The following is a 22245-nucleotide window of genomic DNA, read 5'->3' on the forward strand; positions in this document are numbered from 1 at the left end:
TCTTCAATGGAACCATATTCTGTGAAAGGATGCTGGCTTGGCATAGGCAGAGCACTTTAGGGGAAAAAGCGCCAATTACAAAGATCAGAGGATGAAACTTCTGAGAACACCAAAATATTTCAGCATTCCATGAAGGAAATGTGGCTGTGTTTCATTTTAAGTTATGCAGTATTAATTTTGTATTACATAATGACAGCATGGTTATAAAAAAGAAACATTTTGGTCAAGGACATTTTTGTCCTTCCATTCACAGAGAATTTGAAAATGAATCAACAGGGATCTTCACTGAAAAAGAGAAATACTGAAGGCTTAAACCCTTCAGAAAATACATCAGAATATGTGGTGCACTGCAAATAATGAAGCTGATCTTCCCATAGAATTAAAGCTGCTCTAGAAACACAGCATACACCTACTATTACTGTTTCTTTGTAGATTTTTTTAAGGGGGAGCAAACTTCACAAATATTCTGTCAGCAGTATATTTCCAACTATTTAGGTTAAAATCAAGCCACACTAACTCACATTACTCCCCTTGTTCCGTGAAGATGTGATATTCGTCGGGTAAGCCCTTGATATGGCTATGTAGATTTCATTGCAGTGTATCAAACACGCTTTGGACTTTGCATGCCAAGTGACTCCTAATGACCTTAGGCAATTAATTCAAAATAAAGATACCCAAAACAGTATTACCTGAAGCACATACACGATGAGCCGGGAGGAATAAATTCAATTACTATTTCAGTATACCATCCACGTTCACTCAGCTGTAACTACATGAGATTATAAGATAACAGGAAGGAATGTGAAAACTCGTTCCCTTTAGATTTGAAAATAATTAATGACAATTTTCAATAAAAATGTTATCATTCATATTATGCAATAAGGCTCTCACATAATACAGAAATAATAGTTTTATACAGACATACTCAAATAACTTGATGGATATCATTCATATTTTTAAGGATTATAGGATGGATTGTGGTGGTTTCTCCAAGAATAGATTAACTGTTGGAATTCAGTTGCAGCGAAAAGGTGAATACACCTTGCTTGGCTGGTTTTTAGGTTGTGACAGGCAGCTCTCTAACCCTGACAGAAGAGAGTTCAGCATGGATTTGCCTTGTCAGGCCTACAAGGACTTACGTGCCTTGTGGATGACCGTATTTTGGGATGCGGATGTGCTTTGTTACAGAATAACTCTTTTACAAGATCTCACTTCTCTGAGTTGCAGACAACTAATGGAGAATGCAGATGGGAACTGAATGAATGTCATTTTCAGAGATCCTCAAGAGGAGCATTTCTAGGAAAAGCAGTGTATCCATGCTGTCTAACTTCCCAGTACACCAAAATCCCCTGTCTTAGAGGAAGAAGAAGGATCCCATCTGTGTTTGACATAATTTCTCATAACAGACTATCATAGCTATTCTCTTGATTAACAAATACCATGGAGTGCTTTGCAACTATACACATCAGTCCTTCCTGTGCAGGGACTTTCCACTGCAAAAGTAAAGCAAGAAACGCTTACACAAAGACTTAGACATGATAATGGTGGTCTCAACCTGACCAGAAAGCATATTCCAAATTCTCTTTTTGTTGGCTATAGCCTCTTATCATATCCCTGCCCAACTGCTAAATAAAAATCATATTTACACAGTAACTGTATCATCAGGTATCTACACCACAGACATGAAAGAATCTGCAATGCCATATTTTGTAATATCTATGGAATGAGATTTTACTTTATTTATTTCTAAGAGTACATTCCACTGACTGAGCCACTTTCTCCATTCTAACTCTTCACCATTAGTTAGAATGAATTCAACAGCAAAACTTACTAAAGGAGAAGTTGCATATCAGATAGTATGCTAGCCCTTACAGCCACCGCTTTAATGTCTCTGTTCTGCTAGGTAAAAAAAATACTTGGCATGTATGAATAAGAGCAGTGTATTGCCACTGCAAATATTTTAGTATCAGCTCCTACTAGTGACAAAACACTGTAGCTTTCTACAGTTTGCAAATGGAAAGAAGAACGTTCATCTTCTCTGGGATTTTCTGATAACTGAAAGTGTAAAAGTTCAGCTGCAAGGAAAAATAAGACAAAGTAAACTGTAAATGATGCACCAAATGCTCAACCACAAGTTCTGTTAACGGTGATGAGCAGTTTGAATCAAAAAAATAATTCCATGTAGCACTGGAGCACCTTACATCAAGAAAAACAGTATGAAATTCAAGAAGTTACAGAAACTCCATTGACTGGAACATGGCTTTTTTGGTCCATATCAAATCCAGGAGGCTGACAGGCCATTTCTATCAGTCTCTGAACCATCTTTTTTAGGCATGAAGACCAGAACTGAAAGTTATTTTCAGTTAATTTTGCACAGCTGTTTGCAGACAAGTGTAGGAATTCTAGAACTGCTGGGAAAAAACCTAACTGGCTGCTTTGTGCCTCTGGTGAGAGAGCTACAACGTGACTCAAGACTGAAAACAGAAGGAAGTGGTGTTTTGTTTCCCTAGAATCAATCACTATGGATTGCCTGACAAAATTCTCTGGCACTGGAACAGAAGACAATAAAACAGATCTATTAACAAGCCTGGGAAGCACAGCTGGGGTATACCATTTTCCTCATGGAGGGAAGAGTTCTCCAAATCCTTTTCCTATAAGGTGTGAGAGGTTCACAGCACATCAGAGAACTTTTAAAACAAGGAGGGAAAAAAAAAAAAAGGGTGGATGGGGAGAAAGTAAAAATGGTTAACAAAATACAGGAGGAGAAAAGACTTTATATTAATTCCTATAGTTGGTAGGAAGGGAAAAATCAGAGACCTTACACACATGCTAAACTGCCACTAGAAACAGACAAAACCAATACATTTGAAACAGTGATCCTATAGCTTTTGTGGGAACTTTTAAAGATTTTCTTTCATCTAGGTAACATGCTAGTAAAATAGGGAGTTTAAATTGTAATAGTAAAAACAGGTGAAAAGATGCACCTGGACCTGGCCAGGTGAGACAGGACAGAAGCACCTCCAGCTCGCCTGGTGTGGGCTGGCGAAGCTTTCCCATTCTGCTCCAGAATCATCAACATGAAAGCACAGCAGGCATTCATCATGTTCTCCCCTCCCCTCTGTTGCAGGCAAAGCACATCGAGCTACTGCTGCAGAAACACTGCCTGGCCTGCCATTCCCCACTCGCTGGGGCTGTGCACGCTGTGCAAGGCCATCTAAACGAGACAGTAAGAGCTGGAAATTAAAGCTACCTTTCACAGAGAAAACTTACTTGGAAAGTAAATTCAAGCGGCATTTTCTGAGCCGAACGTTCAACTAGTAACAAAATTCAGCTACATAAAGTTCCCACTGAAACAGTTTTCTCATGGTTATTTAACTGCGAGACAGTTTAGCACTGCAGAGAGAAAAAAGGTAAAGTCTACTGTGCCTAATTAAGACCATGTTCTGAGAAGAAGGTAAGATAGTGCAACACCTTCAAGAAACAGGCACATCTGGGCATCAAAAGAAAGCGTGCTGCTACTTCCAAGTACTGGAAAAGTCTCAGAAAATTCTTTGCTAGGTCCACAGCCTAGAGAGTTATAAGAAAACATATTAAAAAGCAGCCGACATGCTAAGCAGATGACCCATTTACTATTCTTTAACAAGATATCAAACACAACCAGATCTGAGGAATTGACTGCAGAAACATTCTTAGCTCATGGGAAACATAAAATAAAAATACATTGGCTTCAACATCATGAGAAAAGTGTTGCCTCATGTTTTCCTCTGTCAGCTCTGGTTCTTCCCAAAGGACTATGCCCTTTCATCATCAAACTCTGAACCACAAGGCCCTGTGGACTGTTTGCCCTGCAGACCATTTACCATGGCTTTGCAGGTACCAGTAGTCTGCAGACCAGAGTTTCATAACTCTGGGTCTAGAAGCAGCATAGAATCACTAATTAAATTAGCTAAAGTAATTTTAAAAAGCCACATGGTGAAAAAACAGCATCAAAACATTAAATCCCTTCTAGCTAAAACCCAAGAGTAATATCTTTAAAAAGTGAAAAATAGAAACACAGCATCATCTGGTAACAGTTAATATCTCTTAGGATCTACTGATTTTGAAAACTTAATTGAAAAAACCCACAAAACTAGACCAAGGCAAGATACATAAAAAGAAAAACAGGAGTTACTGATAAAAGAATATTTACTGACACACACTGACAACATCCAAAGATAGCAGCAGACTGGGGATGTTAAGCCAGTTTCTTTTCCTAGGACGTTTTGAAGACTTATGAATTAGAGTTATGTACAATCATACAGATATGCAAAGTATAACATAAAGGCATGATATTATTATTAAACAGCTAAGAATGTGTGCATTACCTGAAGATTTTATCATTCAGTATGTATCCAGTATGTTTCCATTATCCTGTATGCACTGAAATGTACAATTACATTAATCTTAAATCATGTAATTACTCCGAGTTGTAATTAGTAACAGCTGTGACATTCAGACTGGAGTTCTACAAGCAATAAACTTTTCCCAGAGTTTACTAAGCAGAGTCTTTGTTGCGTTCGTGAAACTCTTAAGGAAAGTTCCTGTGCTGAAATACAATCTCTCCATCTTCTTTCTACAAAATCAAAGCTCCAGTACCTCTGTTTACAGAACGTTTTACAACTGCTATTTGCTGTGCAGTCACAGTTTTCTCCTGCTGACTTATGTCGTAAGTCTCTCTAGAGGTGCAGTGAGCAGCCTGCAAGTTGTAAATGGCAGAATCCAAGCCTACTCTCACAGTCCTTTTGACTATAAGGAACAGCTAAAAATGCAAACTTCCCACTGAACATGCAGACAACCTGAAACTATATAAATAGTTATATAAAATATAGCTATTGGTATTCATAAAGAAACAATTATTTAAACTCAAGTGTTGACTTTGAAGCTCAGGTGACAACTGTTTGAATGAAACATGGGTAATTTCATAATTAGTCAGTATAAGCAAAATCATTCAATTAACCAGGCTATTCCAGAGTTCCAGCTGTCTTTCATGTGACAATAGAGCCACTGGACTCTATTCTACTGCCCAAACACCTTTCCTATGCTTTGACAATTTCTCGAAGAAGCCTGTATCCTTTAAGAAAAAAAAAAAAAAAAAGTAATACAGCACACACTAGTTTACTTTCCAATTCAAAATAAAATTTCTTTTTATTATGTTTATTTCATTTTCCATTTGAGAAAGAAAATTAATAGCTTTTTTTTTAAAAAAAAAGTTAATTACCTGAAACTGCAGGGAAAGACTAAAATACATTACAAAACCCAGCAAAATTTGATTGTCAGAACCTATGTTTATAGCTATAGAATGTTGTTGAACTTTATGGAGGAATATACAAAACAATAGAAATATTACTTTATATTTAAAAAATAGATCAAGAAATGTTTGTCAAGTATAGCCTGACAATGGTATAATGCAAACTCATGTCAGCTGTAATAACTGCCACAAAAATAAACTAAATATTGCTGAAGACTGTAAAATGCACAACATAATACCCTATCTTTCTTAGCACTTAACTAACTTCACTTGAAATACAATTCACCTATTAGGGTGGGAGGTGGGGGGAGGGGGGAGACTGAAATTCAGACATATCGGTGCCTTTGTTGACATTTTTTAACCAAGAAGTCTTGAGATTTAAAACAAATAAAATAGCAAGTTTACATTTCCTTTGTTTACAAAGCAGGAAGGCTTAATTCACTAAACCTCTAATCTGGAAAAAGAAAAATACTACTAAACTGTGTACTAGTAAAAGAACAGATCACTAGGGAGCTCTCTTTCTTAAAGGATTCTTCTAAAAAGAAGAAAAAACAGCAAACAATTAAAACCATCAAAAATAAGTTAACAAACGTCCCTCATCATGAGCTGACATGTAACACCAGAAGTCTGGAGCTCACCCATTTCATCTCCTCAGGCATCCATACGATAAAAAAGGCTCGCAGCACCGCATACATATTCATAACAATCCTCTTGCTTTGCATTAGGCAACTTCATTCAAATTCATTATACTGAAATCAAAGCCAAATTCCCAACGTCTACGCTCATTTGGAGAATAAAAAAAAGCCTTTTTAGGAGGCATTATAAGCAGTTCAGAGATACCGCACTGATGAGGATTATGAAATAATTCAGATTCATCGTTGTAGATTATATCACATACAAACATGGATGAATATGTAAAAGGTCAAAACCTCTCCCCTGATCTTGCTAGAATTTTCTCAGATCACCCTGCCTCCCCCCCAAACCCGTCGTATCCTGGGATGGTGCCTAAGCCCAGACACAAAAACCGAGGACATGACTATCCAGCTATGATCATGGAAAACCTGTTCATTCAGTCAGTCAGTCGTCTGGTCGGTTTACTTCTATACCTGCTACCCCAAATAACCTTTGTAAATACCGTGACACGAGTACCAAAATTGTCAGTTGCACAGGAGCTGTATTTGAACAACTGCCGAGCAACGTGGTGCTCAGAGTCATGGCTAAACCGCCCCGTCAACGCTCCAGCTAAGAGTCACAACTCATGCTACAACACCGGGTCCGTTCAGTTACTTGCTATTGTCACACACCCCTTCGAACTGGAAGGGCCGGTGGCTGGGGCGCCAACAGCAGGCTCAGCTCCAAACGTGACAGTCAGTCAGCTTTCTGACAAGGCTTGAGACGGTGCACAGCCGTGAAGGATGCTCTGTATCAGTTAACTACTGACGGGTGCAGAGGGGAGAGGAGGGGCAGGCGTGTGGATAACCTGTCTCGGCAGAACACTGTTGCTGACGATACACGGCTGGGATACCAGTGTTTACACTAACGCGCTGTAAGTCACTCCTGTGGAGTCCAGTGAAAGCATTTTCCTTCCCATTCCTTCCAAATATCCAGACGCAGTGAATTTGTGAGCAGCGCCAGTAAGAAGCAGATAACGCTACTTATGCTTCATGGTATGTTCCCCTGCCAATCAGTATGTATCGATTAAAACCAAAACCAAAACAAAACCACGCATACTGAGTTCTCATGACGGTTAAGGAAGCTGGGGGTGGGGGTGGGGAATATAAGTTCAAAAAAACACCAGTGCCAAAACTAATTATTTAAGATCTTGTGCTTTTCAGACTAATATTACAATGGTTAAAACACTTGGTTTTGAAGCTACGAATGCTGAAAAATCATTGACATTACACACAGTAAGTGGCAAAACAGACATTATATAGTGTATTAGTAATAAGATAGCTTAATGTCACATATCAGAACATTAGGTTCCCTGGGTTCAGAGTTTTCTTTTTATTTAATATTCTTTCCATGTTTGCACAGCCAACAAGCTTGTTGAAAACTGCCTTAATAAAATTACCCGGATACAGACTCAGCCTGTATTATAAATCCCTGAAAACAGAAATTAATAATGGAAACACTGGCAGAAACTGAACTATCTATCATAAACAGCAGTGTAATTACTCTGTGGAGGTAGCAGAAATGCAGTAACTGACTTGCATACTGCAGATCCACATAATAGCTACTAACACCTTAGGATACATATTTCATAGCCCAGTACCACTTCACCAGCTGTTTGCCCTCCAATGCTTTCCCCATCTTCCCTCCTCACTCCCACAAAAGACAAAACCCACAAAAAACAACCAACACCAAGCAAATAAACTTGGCAAAGCACTCCAGCCACAGATCTGTAAGTCCATTTGCAAGGATGTATTTATCCATCAAAAATCATATCCAAACCAGAGACACTCAATTTACATGACCAGCTCAGAGCTCTGATAAACTAAATATCCAGATGTCAGACAAAGGAGCCACGCTCTTTGAAAAACAGTCCAAATTGGGTTTAAAAGACTAAACAGAGAGATTTAATTATTGAAATGTGGACATGGACTGAAGTGGCTGCAGCTAAAGAGAGACAGTGCTACAAACAGTTGTTCACAAAAATTAAGCTCTCTGCACTAAGGCTCATTTCTCCAGTGCTGAATCCTTCAGTTATGAGACATCACTTTTGTTCGCCACACACTAGTTGCTTCTCTGAAAGCAAACATTAACTTCTCAGAGAAAGAAACCATTAGAAATGTATATGTGGGTCTGAGCTAAAACCTGATGCTATTTCAACTTGGCCACATGCTGAGGTTGGAGTCCAGAGCTCCATCTAATCAGGTCAACCAAGCACCTACGCTAAGCATCTCTTTTGATACTCCACGGAAACTCTTTTTTCCACTATCCACATGTATTTAAAAAAAAAAAAAAAAATCAGAGATGACACTGAGAACTGCCTTGATATCATATTGAGGTAAGTAAATCGCCAATTTGATCACCAATTAAGCTTAATTAAAAAAACAACAACACCAACTTGAGTTTCTCTTTCCTTTTAAACTGTCCCCTCTTCTTTAAAGAGGACTGATGAATAATCATTCTCAAATTCCAAATTCCACAAAACATACAACAAAACTTCTAGAATTAATCCATCAGCTATCTGAGGTTCATTTTAAACTGTTTTTATAAAATGCTCCTCCCAGATTTACAGAAATAGAGGAGAGAAAAAATCATATCTGCTGTAAATTTACAGGAGAAACAAAGCAAGATTACAATTTCATCTTGCATGGCAACACAAAACGATAGGTTTGTACTCATGGAACCCTGCAAATAGGCCCACCACTGCTGATCTCTCTGGAAGCCTAAGGTTTTTAAAGAAATTTTCTCTTGTGCTATATGATGTACATTTGTGACTTGTACTTGATTGAAAATGGAGAGACGCAGAAGCAAAAAGCCCTACCAAACTGCTGGACAGCAGTACAGCGGTGGTCTTTCTTCTGGTAATAAGCCAGATGAACACGATTTGCAAATGTCTGCCAAGCTGAATCCATCCCACAGTAATTATGGTGTCCCATCTTCCTTCCATTTCTTGAAGGAAACATGTTCTTTCAGCTGGGAGTCTTTGAATTCTAATCCTCCTGAAGTCACATGATCTATATCAACTCTTAACAGGGCAAGGATTTTACACCACTGATCCTCTGTAAAACAGTACACTTGATGATAGATTGTACCGCATAAAAACCTCTAAACTGGAGCATAATTACTAGACAGAAAAAAATATAGTAGCAGACACTGGATTTCAGAAAAACTATAACCAATACAAGCTATGCTTGCTGCATATATTTTATTAATACTACTCAGCTGAGTTAAAGCAGACCCTAATGTTCTCTCTGATCACCCATGATTTTCCCCAAGCCAACCGATGCAGTAACATAATTCAGAAAAAGGGCTAGAGAATTTGACATAGCACAACTAGTATAATATTTTTTCCTAAGACTAATATGAAAGGGTAATGCTAACACATTTTAGCTAACTTAGTATTCCTATCAGGTGAAGTACATAGAAATGAAAGGTTAATTACAAACAGGGTTTTGACAATTCATCAAAATCCGTGCAGATCAAAATTCTAAATGACAAGGCACTGATTATAGTCAAGATTCAGATTTTTATGACAGATTACAATAGGAAAAACCATCAGGTTAGTAACTCAGCTTTCAAACAAATTCTCTTTACCCTACCTTCTTCAGTATTACTTATTTCTATTTTGTATTTTCTCTGTTTTCTCCAAAACCAGGCTATTACATTTCCAGTTGGCCAACAGCTCATTCACAGACACTGATATTGATTTCTTTTTAAGCAGCTACCTTCTAAGAATGAAAATAATTGATTTTTTTCCCTTGTCTCTGAAATGGGTAAAAAAGTTCACTTGGAATAACTAAATAAAATTTCAGTCAAGACAAAAAAGTACTTTGTAACGCAGCTGGAAAGGGTGAAGAGAATGAAGAAAAGATTCAGCAACCAGTACAGCAATCACAACCTTTTATCCATCAGAAAGCTATATTAACCGTTTCCAGTTAGGTACTTTTCTTTCTTTTGCGGGGGGGGGAGGGGGGGGGGCGGGGGGGAGTGTGGGGGAGGCATCACTATATCAAAGCCCAAACAAAACAGAAGAAATTGGAACAAAATAGGGTCCAAGCTTTACTCATTACTGTTGCTTTAATTTGCTTTCCCATCTGCTGGTGGCAATTAGCTCTCCATCACAGAAGATAGCGAACTTGTCCCCATCCTCAGGAGAATGCAAATTTCTTCCTTCTGGCAAAGGTCTGCAATATTCTATAGCAACATGCTGCAATGGAAATGAGGCACATGAATTACCATTTTCAAACACTAGTTACTAAATCTTTCAGTATTTTTTATTAAAAAAGAATAAAAATAAATCTTTGATAGGTCCTTGGTCTTATACAACAACATTAAGCTGCCTCACCTAACACAAAGGCTTCACCTAACAGCTTTTAACACACCCAGAAATACACGGGAGAATATATCTGGAGACTGAAAAATTAAATGGCATTTACTGCAGGGTTTCTAAGCCTCGGGTTTGGAGATCCCACCAGTGTTGGCATCAAACAAATCAGCTTTCAGTCCTGCTGTTGCTACAATACATAACGAGTGCTTAGTACCTGCAGTATTGCCCTTTTTCCTGACGGTGTTACCTGGTTTGACACTGCCATCACACCTCTGCCAAGCAATACTGAGAGCTCTTGCCTGTTGGTTCTCTGGCTGAGATGCAGTGATGGAGTCTGGACATACAGTCTACCTCCTGTCCCTATCCCATAGCATGTTTACTAGACTCTGATAAGATGTAGGTGATCACTTCTGTTAGGAATTTCAGCTCAAAACTAAAAGTTTTATGGAACGATTTCACCTCAGAAACTGGGTTTAATGAGAAACTGAGGCAATTTCCAAGCTCACACACTGCTCTCATACCTACTCTGTATAAACAAAAATCATCATAAACAGGTCTTCCTGAAACGCAAGTTAAAACTTAAAAGTTAAGCTTTGATCCTAAATAGGCGTATGCCTCAATTTACATACTGTAACTTGCTCCACTAACAGTTATTAATACAATTCATAGCAGAAAAAATAAGCACCCACAGATGTTTTTTGCAAAATTACAGCATCAGTGTTTCAAATTCTACAAAAATAAGTCAAAAGAATATATAGTATGTAGGCAAAAGCCAGCTGGTCATAACAGACATCTTTTAGATCTAATAACTAATAAGAGAGAACAAAAATTAAGCAGAAAAAAAAAAGAAAACAACAACCATGAAAATATTGTTAACGTGCTCATTTCAAGTACTGACTAAATGAGAAATTTTGAAGGTAAAATAGTCAAAATCACTAGCAACACAAAATTACCCCATAATTTTAGAAATATTTACTCCTAACAACATCGAGTAAGTGTGATTACATAATTGGATTTCTGTGAAACTGAGCTCCTTTGAAGAAAGACAGATAAGTAAAACTATTGTTTTCTAGAATAGTTTTTCTTATTGGAAAATGAATTCATTATAAGACACAACCATATCTAGGCATCAAAGCAATGTAGTTATGTATATAGTCGCAATGCTGTTATTCACAGAGGGAAAGTACTTGAGGCATTAGCTGTTAGCACTAATAAACTCAAATGTAACACTAATTCTGTTCTGATAGGAACAGCTGAATCAAAGCAGACGAAAAAGTAAAATTATATATATGAGTGATTTAAAATTGTCTTGCTTTAAATAATGTACTACTACTCCAGAAAATGAGCAAGTTTGTCCCTGATTGAGAACCTTGTCCCGGTATATGACGACTGTGAGCCATTAGCAAGCAAGCTTCTTAACAGCCCAGCCTTCCAATACCAGCATGATCAAATCATTGAATTCCAACATTAACATGTCACACCTTGAGCTCGGCGCTGAAGTGCCACAGATCTCTCTAACCTCTGCACTTCCCAAAGCCATAGCTGCTGAAAATATACTGAAAATTATATATACGGAAAATTATATATACAGAAAAAATACCAAACTGTACACTATTTGATATACACCATAGTATATACAACCACTAAATGGTTGAGATTCCCACCCGGCAGAGAGTTAAGCTGTTTTTAACACCTGACCGTTTACTACTTTCAGACATTAAACTTATCATGGCCTCATTTTATAGTGCTGCCATTGAAACTGAACAGTTTGACTCCTTACCTAATTATTACTACCAAATTATACTTGGTACAGGGAGTTGCACAGCGCCATTAATTATCTGATAATGCGGAAAGTAAAGATTTTAATGGAAACCGCTACATCTGAACTGCTTTAGCCGCCTCCTCTGTCTCCTGCCCAGCAATAAATGCGGCATTTTCTAGGCTACACACCCATATAATCTTCATACTCTTTCAAACAAGTGTCAACTTTATTACTTCTCTGAAATGCTTTTTATATAACACTTGACACTTATCAGTGAGACAAAACCCACATTTGCATATTTACTTTTCCTGAAGGCAGCAGCTGAGATACAGCCCAGAAATTACTAACAAAGAGGGCAGTGAAAATTTACGGTACACCAGGCTCCCTTGTGTGGATTCTACTATGGGTTGAGCTGCTTGAAGGTGCTGCTAATGCTCTTCATAGCTGGGATGCTTTCAGTTTTAAAAATAATGTGTCAGGCCTCATGAAAAAAAAAGGGCCCTATGCATATTGTGAACGTGACAGACCAGATACTGCCAAGAGATCAGACCCTTTATCGTTGTATTTGTGCCTCAGAGAGCCAAGTAAAAAGATGTTGGACTCTGCACAATATAACTGTGCCTTGAGGTCCTTAGTATTTTTCATCTTTATGAAAACTTTAAGCTTAAACAAAGAAATGCCTTGAAAGAATCAGCATTTCCATCTTAAAAACCTTAAAGGTTTTTGCTTTTGAAGAAACTGAGGTACTGATTAAGCAGTGATTTATTCTATTTCATGGTTTTGGAATCAGCTGTAGAGATCCTAAGTGTCTTTTAAAATGGATACGTATGGCCATGACAATAACAGCTAAGGCAAGTCGGGGCTTTCAGAGAATTTTCTGCAAGCGTTATTTCCAACTTCTTTTAATCAACAGCAGCAGTGTTAGCATCTGCACCACAGCAATATTAATCAGAAAATGCAACACTTAATTCTGTCAGTATTCTGAATTCTTTCTCCTAAAAGCTCTTCAGTTTTTAGGTATCTTGGTACTGTAATTCAGTTTTCAACTGGCTGTAGTTAATCAAGTTGTGATGTAATAAAAACACATGGATGTTTGCATTCAAAATGCTCTAAGAGTATGTACTTAGCCAAGGAATCAGAATCTGCCTAGAAATGTTTACAGACCCCACTTAACTTACTGACATTTTAAAATGCCACACATCCCGCAAATTTACATTGGTGCAAGCAATGGATTTTCTTGCATATAAAAAACCACCGAGCCATGCTGCTTTGACAACCAAGTACCTGTAGTAACAGCAACCTCACAAAAATGTACGTTCTTATTTAGAAAACTTATTTGCTAAGACTCCAGATGGTTAAAAGTGTTAGAAATACAAGCACTACGTTTGTTGATAAGAATAAACTCAGCAGCATGTTAGTTTTGCTCAGTTCTCCTTCACTAGCCAAAGCAAGCGGCTGCCATCCCCCGGTACCCGACAGGCACACGCTGACACTACAGCAGCAGGTTAGCTACAAAGAGAGCACACCTGCTAACTTAAATGAACCATATTCACATCTATAGCTTGAAATAGAGATGTGTACTTTCACACTAGCTAACTTTAAACTCCTAACTAAAGTGGCTGAACATCAGCTAGAAATAGAGATGCCCACAGAGCGATCCAGAACCACCAAAAGGCTGAACCAGCATCCAAAAGCATCTTTCTCTTCAGAGGCCAGAACAACCAAGATTTTAATTTAGGGACCACAGTTCATTATGTAAGATTACTAATTACTTACAAACACTAGTGATTCAAAGCCACCTAAAACTCATTTCCTAAGCCAAGACCAGCTCTTTGCGGAATCATTTTGCCAGCATGACAACTCTAGCTTCTTTTTGTTGTTTGTTTGATTATGCCTATGTAACCATGGCCATGACATATTTTTATCTGCAACACCATAGCCAGCACAGCGCATGTTTCCTCTCTGCAGCAAAATAAGCTGTACTGGCAAAAGGCAGAGGGTTGGCTGATGTTAATTACTGCTGTATCAAATGCTTCTGCATGCACAGACAAGATAGTCAGGGTTGAAAACTCTCCTTCCCCTAACCACCACAGCTCTGCAAGAAAAAGTCCTGTAGCAAAGAATTTACATTCAGTATCTAAAATAATAAATCCTTCAATCCTTCTTTCTCTTACTGGCAGTTTGTTTCTGCCAGCAAAGTTGAGAAATCTTGGTCTATTACATTTAATTTTTACAATTACCTTAGGTATGTCAGGGGAGGAAGGAACAGTGGATTTCTAGCCCCACAGGCAATATTTTCATGTTTTATGTGTTTTGTAAGCCTTTGTTATCATTTGTCCATTTTCTAACCTCTGTAGGGCTTGACGCTGGTGCATAGTTATTTCCAGTTTAATGTCTTCTGGAAGTTTTACTAGTATGCCAGTTTCTCCTTCCAGGTAAGTCACAAGACAGTTTATCAATCCAGACCTGACAGTGAGCCCTGAGGTATCATTCCTGCCTCTCTACAGTTCAATACTTCTCTTGATATCATGACTCTAGCCAAACTACTGGTACAGTCATCAGCAACAGCACAGGCACACTACCCTGAAGGGTATGAGCGAATGGCTCTTAGAGGAATGCAGACCTCCAGAGAGAGTAACTGTGCATGTCTCAAAGCATTTCTTCAGTCTCGGTAGCCCTGATGTCTCACTTTCCTAGCCCAGTTCTATCCCAAGTTCTACACTGACTTCAGAGTAAAACCAGGGTAAAGAAATGATGAATTAAGCCCTTAGTGGAGTAAGCAGAAAATAATACAAATACAACAAAAAAGTATTTTTATTAGGATATACAACACGAATCTTTCTCTGTGACCAAAACCCACCAGTTCAGCTGTTCCACTTAACGTCAAACACATTCATACAGCTCAGAAAATGCTATTTTAAGGTAAAGCAACCAGTGATCACCTTCTGCTGGAAGTGAGCATATGCCTCAGCATACTCTTCCTATAAGAGGGGAAATCTGATGTAAGGTGACACTACATACATCTAGAAGGAAAACAGAAAAAAAAGAAAAAAGGTAATTAAATTTTTGGCCATCAGCCTAGTCAGTATTCATTCCATGGGAAAAAAATAATAAAAAAAAAGTGGTGCATGAGATTACACCTGGCCTGAAAGGGAGAAACATCTGCTGAACTCCTAAATTATTGGATTAGTTCTGCCCCAGGAAGCCAGCCTGGTACACATACCCTCTACAGAACAGTTTAAATGTGCACAGTAATAGAAAAAGCTGTGCTGAATTAATTTCCCATTAGAAACAAGGGGGGAGGGGGGAGAAAAACAGGCTTAAATGCTGAGTGCAGGCTCCTTCCACAAACGTCAGCATAGCTTGCATTTGACAGCACATTTCTCTGAGACAATTAAAAAGACAAGCTGTAAGGACAGCTTGCAGAGACTGTTCAGTTCCACAGTTCAAACGGTTCATCCACTTTGTGCTTGTTTTAACCAAACCAGCTGATATACTATTGACCATTTTTCCAATATTTCCTTAAACCAGTCTGTGGAAAAAAACCCCACCCAATCAAACAAACAAAAAACAAACCCCAAACCAAGTCACTAAATTTTTGCTCTGAACTGTAATGCAACTGGGATTGCTTAACCAGGTATTTTCCATTTTTGCAGCCAAATTCAAATAAATAGACTTGGGAACCAAAGAGTCAAAACAGCCTGGAGTAATCACCTGAACTTACATCTCCTGTCTCTTGTGCCCGGAAACCCTTACACCAGAACATGGTAATACACTCCTCACTGTGCCCTTTCCTACCCTGCCCGGTCTGAACATATGCAAAGCTGTGAGGAACCAACCCACCAACGCACCCACCCATAAAGGGGGCTATGTGGTCCCAGTCCCTGTGCCCCCAGACCAGAGGAGTCCAGACAGCCCTGAGTTGTGACGTGATGGATCTTCCCTCTATGTCTGCACAGCACTGCAGGCTCCCTTCACTTCCCTCCATCAGGCTCATGGGATTTAGGAGTCAGAACCTGGAACAGAGAATCTGGAAATTGCAAATGCCTGATGTCACAAAGGACATAAGAGAGCTAACAGGTAATTTGCTTCTGCAGTACTGTGCTGCCACTGTTCCCGATCCATCACAACATGGGAATTTGGTCCCGTACTGAGGCACTGAGCACACTGGGGCTTGTCCCCGAGTACCTCAGGGTAAGCACAGAGCTGACAGTGCGCAGCAATGCGCAGCCTCCTTCACTTGAACGGATTTTGACTCCTCCTCACCTGAGTGCAGTGCTCACCACTGGCACACACCTTCTTCAAGGGTTTATTCTCCTTCACCACACTGAGTTTCCTGACTGCCGTTGTCTATCCCTTCCTTTAACCCTTTTTCTCCATTCCAAGGACAGCCAAGGGTCATCACCTCCATTACTGTAAAATACTACAATGTACCTTCTAAATTTTTCAGGAATCTGGATATATTCTGTTTTCATCTATTAATGGAATCCCAAAATTATTCCTAGCAGTGGCATGTAGAAGAGCAGATAGTCTAAAACTTCTCTGTTCAGTTTTCTTGAACTGTTAAGTAGCCTCACAGGATTCTCCTCTCTCTCAGGCAAGTGTCTTTTTCCAGACTGGGTGGGAGATAACAGTGGTGAGCATGTAAAGGGAACTTCAGACAGGCAAAATATGGTAAGTCATTGTTATGTTATATATCATGCTGTATTTCAAGATGAAATTGACACAGCATTTTGGTTTGGAACGTTACTTCTTAAATCACATTCAATTCTACAAAGTGCAATATTTAAATCATTTTTTGTCTGGTCATTTCAGTTAAATTTTGACAGAGTCAGATCTGACTGCCATGGGGCAGCCTTTTCCATCTAACAGGGCTGTCCTGGTTTCCTTCGTTTACCTGTTAGTCAGGCAAGAAGCCATCTTTAATTGATGCCTCACCTATTAATAGCATTTAAATAGGCTGGCATTGCTACCTAGTTTATTTTGAAGAATGACATTTCCAGACAAATAGTTATGATTAAAAACCGTATATTCATCACCCTAAATGCCACAACTAAAGGTAGTTCAAATTTTAATTGAACCTCTGAAAACGGAGACAAAATATGCCATAGACCAAATGCTCCATAGGTATTAACTTCTTCACTTACATGTTCCAAGTGAAAACCACATCATGTCATTATGTAAAAAATCACTGGACCATTTCCAAGGTTATATCCTACACAGCTGTGAACAGGCAAAAAGCAGGATGAAAACAGACACACACACACACCCACCATGGCATCAGCTGAAGTACAAGAGGACCATATCTTGAGATCTGCCAGTAATAATTACAAATCAGCTTATAGACACCAAGTATGATGAAAGTCATTCCAGTTACATGCTCAACACTGAAAAGAAATCTCCAGGAAGTCATAACACTGACAGAGTTATTTATTCTCTGTATAGGAAGGCAGTGCTGCTTTTCTTACGTGGTCGGAATTAATGCAGGCAAACAGCAGTACAAAGAAAACTTCAGATGTTTATGCTTTTTAGAACATTTTAAGTTCCTTCCCCTAACTTGCAATATGATTTTTTATATTTTTTTTCAATAAGCCATTCATAGCCCATCCTAGAGGATAAACATTTCAGTATGAATTCCTCCGGAGCTATAAAGGTCATAAAGGAGGATTTAGTGCACTGAAAAGCATCAGTCCTAGTGCTACAGTCATGATGCTGCCTTCCAGCTTCAGGGCCACCGGTATTGTACAGAGCAGGAATATCTCAGCTAACTGTAATTCCTTCTATTCCAACACATAGGAGAAATCAAATCATCCGTCTCTTGCACTGATACTCTATTTCTTGTTTAAAGGTCATCTATAAATTTTGAAGTTTCTAAACCAGCTGCCATTTCTAAATAAAGTATTTCTAAATAAAGTTCTACTCAAGAATAAGGAAGCACTTCAAATATTTTCTAGAGTACGACTTCATTCTGTCAGTCAGTTTCCAGTTCAGCTGATGTAAAAAAATCTATTGGAAATACACTGGATTTTTGTCTTGCAAACGTTTAAACCGGCACACTGAGGCTTTGCTTTTGTTTTTGCAAATGTTTGGTGTTCGCCAGCTAAACCTACCACTAACATCCTTACTGTTTCATGACTGAATTTGTGGGGAGAGGGTTGAAAGAATAAAACCTGCCCTGTTTCTGTTAGAAGCAGGAGACAGTTTTGCCTTATACTTTTGATCACACCTGAGCTAATTATAATGCTATTTGCTACAGAGAATCAAATGCTTTGTGGATTGATAGGTATGCAAACAGAAAACCCAAGCGATGTCTGGATAACGCTCCAGCAGCAGTTTCTGTCCCTGTGACTCATCACAGCAGGAACGACGGAGCAGAACTCCTCTTCAGTCTAGAGAAAGCTTTTCTTTCAAGGAGGAAACTGTACATCATGTCACTGTGAGCTGACAGTGTCTGAAAATTACTGCTTTTCTGATAGCCCCAGAGGACAAGGGGAAAAACACAGCCAGTTACTGAACTCCCTTCCAAAAAAACCCCACAAGCAGAAGTTAACCTGAGTTTGAGGAATTGCCTCCATTTCTGCAGATATAATTTTGTGCTCACAATTAATTGCAAGTGTAAATTATGGGCTCAATCCAATACTTCCTTGTGTCAACAGAAAAAGGTCCTATTGATTTCAGCAGGGTTGAAATAAAACCTACATATCAAAGTGCAGCTGCACAATAATAATAATAATAATTAAAAAATTCCTAGATAAGTGCTGTTTGGACCTGAAAATAACTGCAGATCCAATTCCAGGTCCTCAATGTAAGAGGTAAAAATTGAGTTACATCTAAAAGTCAGTACCAATAGCTGTCAACCCAGTGGGTTGACAGCACTTTATTACTGTTGTGGGAGAAATGGATTTTGAATTACTTACATAATTATTTATACTCCACAACCTACCCTGTGTCTTTATGACCACACATAAGTCACTTCAACAAAAGGAGAAAAGAGAAGGGAAGATGGGTATTTCACGCCCTAATGATGTGTGTAGTGGGCACCTTGGATGCATTTATTTTACTGGACATAAAGTAAATATTTATTGCACACTCCCAACTAGTTTCATACAAATACAGTCAAAAACTTCAGCTAGCACCTCAGGCAGCTCACTATCTTTATGTGCTTGCTGTGAAACAAAGACATCTTGATTCCCTTAAAAAATGGAAGTGACAGTTCATAAATGGTAAATATGCACATTTTAGTCTGGCTTACTTGAATTTTGAAAGAACTAATTAGCTTAACGATGTTTCTGTATATCAATTTAAGAAAGGCAAATAAATCCACAAAGGAGAAGTTTAAATCAACTAATAGCCTATATTTATGCTGAATGCGAGTATAAAAAGACTTAAAGTGAAAGAACAGTACTTTTCATCATGGAAATTCTTGAAGTTTATCAGACACGCACTTGAATACTATGGACAAGGACACAATTCACTTGATGACTGATTTTACCATATCTATTTCGTGCCACTGTATGTTTACAACAGAGTATTTTTCTTGCTTCAGTATAATAAATGTACATGCACTAAGCAAAACAGGGAAAGATCTTGAAGCGCCAATTGAAAAATTCTGGTCAATTTTCACAGGACTTAGAAAAGCAGGAGATTTGACAGACAAGTCTAGAAATGAAAAATACATATTTTTAAACAAACATTACACAAAAAAAGTAATTTTATAAAGCCTGTAATATTTGAGGCCATATTGTCCCATTGGATCAGTAGTCTTTCCACACCCAAGTGAGCATATACATCCTCAAGTCCTCCCCCAAGTGCTTGGGATAACCTCAAACTCCCAACAAATTTTTTAAACTGACAAAAAGAGGCTCAGAAGAAAGAAACAAGCCAGGCTCCACAGAAGGTATCATCTGTGCCCTAAAAAAGGAAAGACCAAATTGTCAGTTACTTCCTAACACTAAGCAAGGTTCCCTCACCTTCTGCCCTTCAAAGTCAACAGTTAACAGATTAACAGGAACGATAGGATACAAAGAAGCAAGGAGCATAATCGAATACAATTATGGGGAAAAGTGATTGAACAAAGGAACATTTCAAAACGAATCTGAGGCAGGTAACCAAGCAGAAGGAACTAATACAACATACTCTGAACGTATTTTCTGCCGCAACACACGCATGGAACTCGCCACGACTACTGCTGTCTTACGATCAGCACATTCACAGCAAAGCATTAACAGCACATCTGTTTCATTAAAAATAAATGATCGAATATATGGATTGTAAAACTTTATACTTCCATGAAAAAAAACGTTATTTTTAAAACACACCTTAAGGTAACAGGGACTCACCATATGCACTGCTTTCCTTTCTACCACAGGGAGCATATACAGTAACTAAAAATATGCTAGATTAATAATCCCAAATGGACCTAATTTGAGTTTCACATATGTGCTAATTTCCAATAAATACACACTCATTTCGCCAAGAATGTTATTGTTTATCTAATAATACATTTGATATTTATTTTAAAAACAAATAATGGCATCCTTTTCCAGCACTGGGCCTTGACAGCTCAAAATTATTACCTGTTTGATTCCCTAACTTCTGTTGAATGAACTTAACTGAATGAACTGCATGAACTTAGCATGAACTTCCACAGCAGCTCTACCAGCGTCAGCAGACTGGGTTACTTATCTCTTTCAGACCACTTAAAGGAAGCAGGCTCACCAGCAACCACAGGGAAACCCCAGCACGAGGCTCAATCCGTTCGCTAGGAATGTTCGGTTTAAGACGCTTATCAGAAGACATGAAGAAAAGGAAATTTAGTGAGGAAGAAGAGAACGTGACCCCAAAAATATAGACTCCTTTCTCGTTCTCTTCTGCTGCAAAACCCCCCACAGTTCACTGAACCCTGGTCCCTCTGAACACATCCATGATCAGACCCGATAGCTCTGAAACAAAGGCAGGCATAAAGATGACAGAGTTGACAATTTATACGTTTTTCTAGGTATGTACAAATGATTTTAGAGTCCACAGTTGGGAAAATTAGTTCTTGTTTTTACAACTCTGTGCCAAAACCTCCTTGAAGGTAATACAGGCACATTCAGAAGTCTGCATTCCACATGTTCCATGTTCCTAAGTGCCATTTTCACAAGTAACTTTGGCACTTTAGCAAGTCCCCCTGATTTTCAGAAGCCTTTTAAGGTGCTTTTGGAAATGTTTCAAATTAACCACAGATAATCACTGTTGCAATTACTGCCTCTTCACTTTTCCTCCTTATTCAAAAGAATACCTTGAACGAGGATTTGGCTCTTAGACTGGCTTGTGACATCAATACTACAAGATTTGAACAGAAGCATTTTAAAATATATTCATTTGCAAATTAGCTGTACTGCAATTTCCTTTGAAGTAGCAATATAAATGCATTCTTAGAGCATTTCTATTTCAGCAGTTTGTTGCCAATCTAGATTACATATGAGGAAAGAAATGACATCACTGAACAACCACGCAAGATACAAGAACCTATCTCCCCACTTAACGTGACACAATATTCTATTCTAACATACATTAAACCAAATTTTAAAGTGGGGATAAAATGTCTTTGACATAGATCAACCTCTTCCCTAAAACCACATGGGTTTGTGCAGTCATAAGAAGAGGTCAGGAACTTTTTAAAGAGCAGATGCTAACACATCCCTCTATTCCACTCCACTAATAAGAGCATATTCTTTGGCACGACAACCTGTAATTGAGCTGACAAGCGGAGAAAAGAAGTCAGGTAAGACTAATGGCTCTACTTAACAGTAGTCTAAAGAAGCAGTTGTATGTGAAGTTGGGCACTCTTTCCAGAAAAAAAAAAAAAAAAAAAGACAATTACTTATTTTTTAAACATGAGAACTAATTTTACTAAAAATCATTTTAATGAGTGGTTGTAAGAAACTGTCAAAACCAGGGCAGGATAACAAGTATATTCAGAGTATTTTAAGTAGCAAATTTTCATCATGATGAAAATATCTGTAAAAGAAATGAAACAGTAGTGTACTTTTCCAACTCCCATCCTAGCCACCAGCAGAGACCCCACAGGATGCCAGCAGGACGTCCTCACCCTTATGAAGTAACCTTTTCAGTCAAAACCAAACATATTTGCTATCCCAAAGCACTAGGCCATCTGATTATGTCAATCAATTATGTTCCAACATTAATCAGGAG

The sequence above is a fragment of the Falco rusticolus genome, chromosome 13 (genome assembly GCF_015220075.1).
Source record: "Falco rusticolus isolate bFalRus1 chromosome 13, bFalRus1.pri, whole genome shotgun sequence".
NCBI lineage: Eukaryota > Metazoa > Chordata > Aves > Falconiformes > Falconidae > Falco > Falco rusticolus.